Genomic DNA, 7,688 nt, shown 5'->3' with positions numbered 1-7,688 from the left:
CGCCGCGCCAGCAGCAGCGCCGTCCGCCCGCGCCCCGCGCCCGCTCCCCAGTATGTAAATGTGTAAGAGAAGCCAAATATGGAGCAGTTGGCTGCCTCTGCAACAGCCCAAGGATCCGACTTGGTGCGAGGGGAGGGAGGAGGAGGAGGAGGAGGAGGAGGAGGCAAGGCAGGCGCTGGCAGGCGGCCAGCAGAGCCACACAGATTATTGCATCCGCGCTGCCCCGCCGCCGCTTAACCCTTTGCTCCTGGCACCGCCGCCGGCCGGCCCCCGGCCCTTCCCTATTTATTTATTTATATATTTAGTTATTTATTATTATTTTTTTTTTTCAGCACTTCAAAGCACGAGAGGCTGGCTGCCCGCGGCGGAGTTTGCGTGCACGTACCCTGTGCTGCATCACCGTCGCGCGGCACGGCACAAGCTCCCCTCGCTCTCCGCGATCTCAGGAAGCAGGACGCTAGGTGGAAAGAAAAAAAAATATATATATATATATAATTATATAATATATACGTATGTGTGTGTGGAGAGCAGAGCCAGCTAGCAAAGCATGCTGTCCTTCAGAAATGGCAGGGAAGGCTGCTTTGAGGGATGCTTGGAAACCAGAGGCTGCTCTGCCTCTCCAAGGGAGGAAGTAAGAGAGCGCCGGGAATGCTCTGAAGCCGCCTCTGGGAGTCAGAAAGGGGGGATGGGTGTTTAAGATGCCATATTGCACTGTGCCGGGGAGAGCTGTGAAGTGTTTCAGAGCAAGAGCCTGCATCCCACTCCCGTTTTCTGAATTGGCTTTATTTATCCACATCCTTGGCATACACTTGAGCTGCGCCGTAGAAAGTCCCTTCCACTTCATTGAGACCAAGGGAGGCTCTGACTCACGCGACGGCTGCGGGGCCAGGACTGAGCAGAGCACGAGCGGTTGTTCACGCTCTGCGACGCTCGGCACGCGCCTCACCAAGGGTCCCTTGACTCCTTCCCGGCCATGCACGGAGCGTGCGAGTCCCTCCCGCTCCATAGGGCCCCTCGCGCTTCCACAGAGCTCCTCCATGAGCTCCTCGTGCCCCTACTTCTCTCGGCATGGGTCCTCATGGCTTACAAACTGCCCTGATAGCCAACTGGCCAACACAGATGCAAACTGGAGATCAGAGAAGAAGTCTTCTTTCTAGGCTGGCTCAGGGGGTCTCCAAGTTTGAGGAGGAAAGACAGTCTTTTTGTAGTAGTATTGCCACGATAGGCACAGATAGGCATTAATGAAAATAAAGCAATTAATGGGGGAGAAGTATGGAAAGAATACAACCAAAGTACAGCCGGGCTGCACCAGGTTTGCATGCAGCCTGACAGAAGACATAAAGAACAACTCACGCTCTGCTTCGGCATCAGGGAAGGAAGCAGAGCACTGAGCAAGTCTCCCCCAGCACCAGCGCGCTGCAATAAAGCGTTGCATAAACGCTGGGGGCAGGGATGTCCCTGCTCTGCGGAGCGGGCGCTGGCAGGGCCGCGGGCAGCGGTGCGGGTGCAGCGCGGCCGTCCGGAGCACCCTCCTTGTTGCAGCTTGCACCAAGTTGCCCGCGCCACCGCAAACGCCGCGGGAGCAGATTCCTACCGGAGATACACGCGCCCATTAGATACTTCTAGGATTAGAGGTTAGGTGCAAAATGCTCTAGGATTCTGCTCATCGTTCTACAGATCAGCAAGTAGTCCCTCTGCAAACCACCGCACTAGTTCACCGTAACTACTAAAACATGCCATAATGTTTGAAGCTGCAGTTAGAGCTGACACTGAGTATAGGCTGGCTTTATTAAGCACAAGGATCTTCTGCCATTGCAACGTCTACATCTCCAGGCTGACTACGAAATGCAGCCCGATTCTGTGAGCAGCCTGGGGACAGCCACAACAACGGGCCCAGACGTCTGGACGAGCGCTCCGCTCAGCGCCACTCAGCAGCTGAACGCGCAGCAGCAAACCCGACAGCAGAGTCATCCCATCCACCTAACGCGAGGCTCGTTGATACAGGAGCAGCAGCCCCAGGTGAGACACACAGCGATTAGTGCCGCACAAGTCCCACAGAAGCTGCACCCTCGCCAGCGGGGTTCGGGTCCGAGCATGCGGCTCTCTCCCATCCGCCACCTCCTTCGCTCCCGCTGCGCAGAGCGCTACCTCAGCAGAAAGGAATCTCTCCTTCCCGGGCGCTCACCTTGCCAAGAGGTGCGGCGCAGGGAGGCCGCGCTCGTGCCGCAGCAGGCTCCGCCGCGCGCCTCTGCCCTCCGCCGCGGCCTCCGGCGGGAGGCTCGTGCAGCCCTCCGCTCCGCTCCGCTCCATGCTGCCGCGCGTCCCGCAGCACCCGCCTCTGCTTCGCGTTCCGGTTTGTTTGGTTTGGGTTTTTTTTGCCATGCACCAAACCCCTAAATCTCCATCTGTGCTTCTGGCTCAGAGTTGAGAAGAGACCCCACTCCCCCCCTAAAATTTAAGTCATTTAGAAAGCAAAGCGATATTGTTTTCCTGAACTAGGTTAGGCATGGTTAAAAACACAGCTATGGGAAATGCCGCAGCTCCAGCCACCACCTCAGAAGCCCCTCAGGTGCATAACAGGGGAAAAGGCATCAGGGAATGTGCCTCCCTTAACACTGCCACCCGGGGCCTGTAATGGGGCTTCCCAGATCTGTACCCAGAAATAAGGAAGTGCTGGTGGGGTCCGAGGGGCTGGGGAACCGCACGGAAAGTCACCTGTGGCTGTGTAAGTGCCCTGTGAAAGTCACCCGTGTGAGCGGCCTGTGTAAAGGTCCCCTTAGTGAGGAGCCTGTGGATCCTTCCGAGGTGCCGGCCTAAGCCCCTGCGGAGGAATCACTTGCCAGGGAAAACAAACCCTATTTTATCCACCACCAGGAAGCTTCTCCCAACAGATGGAGGCAACTCGGCGCGAAGGAGTAAGGCCCCGCTCCGGGGCTAGCCCAGGGAGATGCCCCAAACGGGCTCTCGCAGCATCTCTGATCCACCCGAAACCAGCACCCCTTGGCCCCTCTCGGGAGGGCGTACAGCACCAACGGGGGTCCACACCAAGTGGGAGCAAAACTAAGAAAAAACCAACCCATTCCATCTCTGTCTCTCCTGCCCCCGGGGAGGGAGCGAGGCACGAAATACGGGACAGATGCTAGTCAGTCACATGGCTGAATTCAGCGTAGACGGCGCGCAGATACTGCGGTGCTGAGTGAGATGCCAGAACACACAGAGACTCCAGCATTTTTATTTACTGCTGGTGACATGCCGAAACTGATACGGCTCCCAGCTGAATACGTTCTTGACCAAAAAGCTATTAATCAATTTGACATGGAAGATGCATGCTGTCTAGAAGAAACTGTCTTTCAATACACTAGTTGTACTGTGTCATCTGCGCTGCATATTTTATACAATTAATAGTTAACTATGAAAAATGGGAGAATGAGAGGCTTAAGAAGTCGGATTTTTTTTCCTGACATTCGCACCCAGGGAAATCCAGTGATTAAAGACGTATTGAGTGTGAAAAATGATCTTACAATTATCAATCATTACAGTCTAAGTCTTCAATTTGTCATGAAATGACATTGTTGGTCTCATTACAGCCTCTAGTGGACAGTAGTAATCCACTTCACAGACCTGACATACACACTTTGCTCAAGTGACAGGCGTTATCAAGGTGGAGGTTACAGTGAAGGAGCATGAACACACCATCAGTCTTCTCCTGTGGCAAAAAAAAAAGGGGAAAAAAAAGCAAAAAAAAAGGATTTCTGCATACCATCAGCAGCTTGTTGGCATTCCTCTTACGGTGTCTAGCTTTATGCTTGAAGTATTAATACTGGCTTGCAAATAAACAAAGAACTTCTCCTATTCCCCTCAATTTCAGACAGCTTTCACAAGAACTAAATTCGTCTCAAATATTTTTATAACAGAAAATATTGGTTGCCATGCTTTTGGCTTAACTATGATGTTTTTATTCCAACTGAGAATCTGCCGACTGTCCAATCCACCTCCTGCCTATTTATAGCCCTCTTGTATTCAGATAGTTTTCACAAATGTGGTTATTTTCGTTATTATTTCAGACATACACAGCTGATTTAAAGTATTTTAGCAACTCTTAAGACACGAGATACTATAATTTGGATTAGCACAGACTAATTAAGGTACACTTTCCTCGGGGAAGTTAAAAAGGAGCACAATCTGAAGAATCACATACTTGGAATGAATTCTTCAACTTGAAGTGCCACTTGTGTGAACATAATGGCATATGACTAACAATCTTCTTTTTTATTATTTATTTCTTGTGCATCCACTTAGAGATGAGTGTCGCCCCTACCAGCACGGGGATGCTGCCGCTGTTCTCCAGAGCTCTGACTGTGATTGTTTTCAGATGGAAGGAAATTAGATTGGTAGGCACAGAGAGCATATGCTGTCTCTTTAAAGCCACAAGTATCTCATGCAAATTAACATTTAGTGAAATGAGAGAAAAGCATTCACGAGGACTAAGCAAGTATGTGCTACTACTCAAAGAGAAAAAAACTTAGGGTTTAAAATGCAGAGGCCCTTTGAAAGCAAATTCAAAAGGAAGACTGCTGCTCATTTCTTTATTTTACCACAAAGTGTCTAGTTATGTGTTGTAGTGGTCTCAGAAGAAATCATTCTCTGTCATTCTTTGCCATATACGTAATGGAATATTTAAGTACAAAAATGTTTAACTTGCCACTGCCTTGATTTTTAAAAAGGGGCAACCAAGTTCCTCTTTAAAATAACAAAAGCTTTGTAGGTCCTTAGAAAGATTCAGATCTGAAAAAAAGATGCTTTTTTTTTTTGTTTTGCTTTTTGAACAGGGAAAGCAATTCATCAGTGAACCAAGAAGACGGATAAATCCTTCATCCTCTGAGGTTTTACAGTGAAGACGGGGCTTAGTGTTTTGAACATTATGTCAGTCAGTGACGGGTCCCTGCTGTGGGGGGAAGCAGGGGTTGTCCCCTGTCCCAACAAGGACCACGGCTCCAGCCTATGAACCTGTTGGAGGAGCAGCCTGGGGAAACCAAGAGTGCTCAGACCATCTCTGGAGGAGTAATCCCTATAACGAACCGACGGGTGCATTATGGCCTATGGTCTAAAGGGGCCCGAGGTCTCCTCCACCCACTGCCACAAGCCCTCTGGCACAAGGGCTGGCGCTAGCAGAAAGGCCAAGGAGGAACGGCCAGTAACCTGCCTTAACCTGCCTTCTTCTCCCTGGAGGTGATCCCTCCATGCTGGGGCTGAAGTCCACCGGCAGAGCCCAAGAGGGAAGCTCCGCTCTCTGGAAAACACTTCAGTTTGCAGGGCTGCCAAGGCAGCGCTGTTAGGGAGGATTAATACTCAGCTAAAAGGACACCAGCGACCTCATGAGAGGGGCCGTGCGCCCCAGCAGCTTCATGGCAGTGGTCTCTGAGCTCCTGGGGAGCGCGGTGCCCGTGCCCAACACACCGTGTCCCTTTAAATCCTACCTGCCACCAGACTTACCTGGGAGTTCGCTGCCAGGCTGCTTCTGCCTCCTACGGGCGTTACGGTCTAGACAGATTAGATTAGCATCTATCATGTAAACACTTGGGGTTGGGAAATAACTCTTGACCTTTCTTAAAGTGTCTTACCAGTGTATAAAACAGCATGTTTGCTAAAGCCTGTTATGGTCTTCCTGGTCGGTGCTAAACATATTGGTAACTTTAAGGAATTTCTTATGGGATGGGAGGAAATGGGCTGCTTCCCTGTCTGAACAGACCTAGGAACTGAAAACGGGTGATTTTGACACTCAAGACCTTCGATGAACCCAGCTGGGCTGTTCTGCTCTGTTGTACAAACCCTTCCTACCTCATGGATCATTCACCCAACAGGCCTTCAAAGACAGTACGCTCCATCCTGCTGCCAATCCCGCACATTTTGTCCACATGCTAACATCCCGATGACGTCTTTCGTTGAGAAAAGTTGCACCATGTGATGAATAGCTATCGCTGTCTATACCCACTCACAAAAAAGGACATGTGGGGGCCCGGGCCCCAAAGCTCTCATCCAAATCCAGAGCTGAAGCTTGCAAGTTTCACACAGATTCACAGATTCACAGAATATTTAAGGTTGGAAGGGACCTCTACAGATCATCTAGTCAGTAGTGGCAAATAAGAGTTCCTGCCTCAATTTCAACAATGAGTTTTATGTCCAGGACCAGAGTTATTTTGTGTCTATCTTTTTGCCACACTGTCATAAAGTAGACTTAAGAACTAATGCAGTTTTCTCAGGAGGAACTTGGCTGAGCACCCAGGCACGCCAGGAACAGCTGCCCGCTGAAAGCACATTTTCAGACTTCTCCCAAAGTGGGAGTCTTTTCCCACAAGACCTCCCCCAAAACCATAAAATTCAAACCTCTGTCAAGTGTATGTTCTACCACCTCGGAGCTCCCATGGGGAATGCCCTGCCACTGGCTCCAGCACACTGCACAGCATGAAGCAGACACGGGGGCAGGACCACCTCTTTGTAAGCTCTTCCTACTCAAGACACTGTAATTCTGAAATGGTTCCTCACTTCAGATCTTTAACAGTTTATATCCTCATTTTCTTTACCCCAAAGGACTTAAGAAAGGCCACACCAGGTCAGACAAGGGCCCATCTCCCCCAGCTTGTTAAACAACAGTGTTAATAAGCAGATACTTCAGGAAAAATGAGAACATGGCAAGCATATGATACTTCCTCCAAGTACTCTCCAGCCTCCAGCTATTTTCAGCTCAAGGGACTTCCTGAGCAGGATGTGGTTTCTGTCTGTTTAATAACCCTCAATAGATTTATCTTCCAAGAACTGGTACAATCTTCCCATGCAAACTTTCAGCATCCGCAAATATTACTGTCGAGTTGCACAAATCAATCACCTGATGCCTAAAGATTCATCTCTTTTTGCCTACTATACTTGATGCTCCCACCTCTTGTACTGAGAAACAGAATGGCCATTCCCATCCTTATCTCCAGTTCTTTCTAGACTTGTATTTCCCCTAAATTGTCTTTCTTCCAGCCTGAAAAGTTCTGTCTACTCTGGCATTACACAAACTGCTCTGCTAAAGCAGCTTTCACTGTTTCCTCTGCAGTTCCAAACCTGGATTTGATTCTCTTTGTCTCACTCTTAATCTTGTTGTACCCTCACTCCCTCCATTCTTCCTAGAAGAATAAGGAGTAGAAGAGGAATTGTAAAATTTATCATTTTGTCTCATGGAGCAGTGGTGACAAACTGAAGTAGAAGTGTTGTTACTATTAAAGCAACATCCAGCGTGTAGTAGAGAGTACACTCTTTTCCCAAGGCTTAGCCAAGGACTCAGAAAAGCAACAGTTCTGCACGTCAAGGACGAAGCAAAACAGTATTAATGTAAACAAAAATGAAACCACGATACTATCTGCATTTTTTTCATACTTGTTTAGCAACACACACTGACTAAAACCCTTCCCACTTCACAAACTCTCTGTCAACTGATTACTGCGCTGTTAAAAAGCTGAAGTGATGGCACATCTTCCACCATCCCCAGGAGACCATTGCACACACTGACATGCACAGCAGGTCTGAAAAATCTGAAATGCTACCAAAGGTGAAATATCAGATGGCTTTCCGGACATATAATCATTAGCTCCCCTTTGTGTGATATATCCCATTTCTTAGGATAGGCATTTTAAGCCATTTCTCTCCCT

Source organism: Nothoprocta perdicaria, unplaced genomic scaffold, assembly GCF_003342845.1.
Source record: "Nothoprocta perdicaria isolate Ctin4 unplaced genomic scaffold, notPer1 scaffold_47, whole genome shotgun sequence".
In the NCBI taxonomy this organism is placed as follows: domain Eukaryota; kingdom Metazoa; phylum Chordata; class Aves; order Tinamiformes; family Tinamidae; genus Nothoprocta; species Nothoprocta perdicaria.
This window is presented reverse-complemented; position numbering follows the sequence as displayed.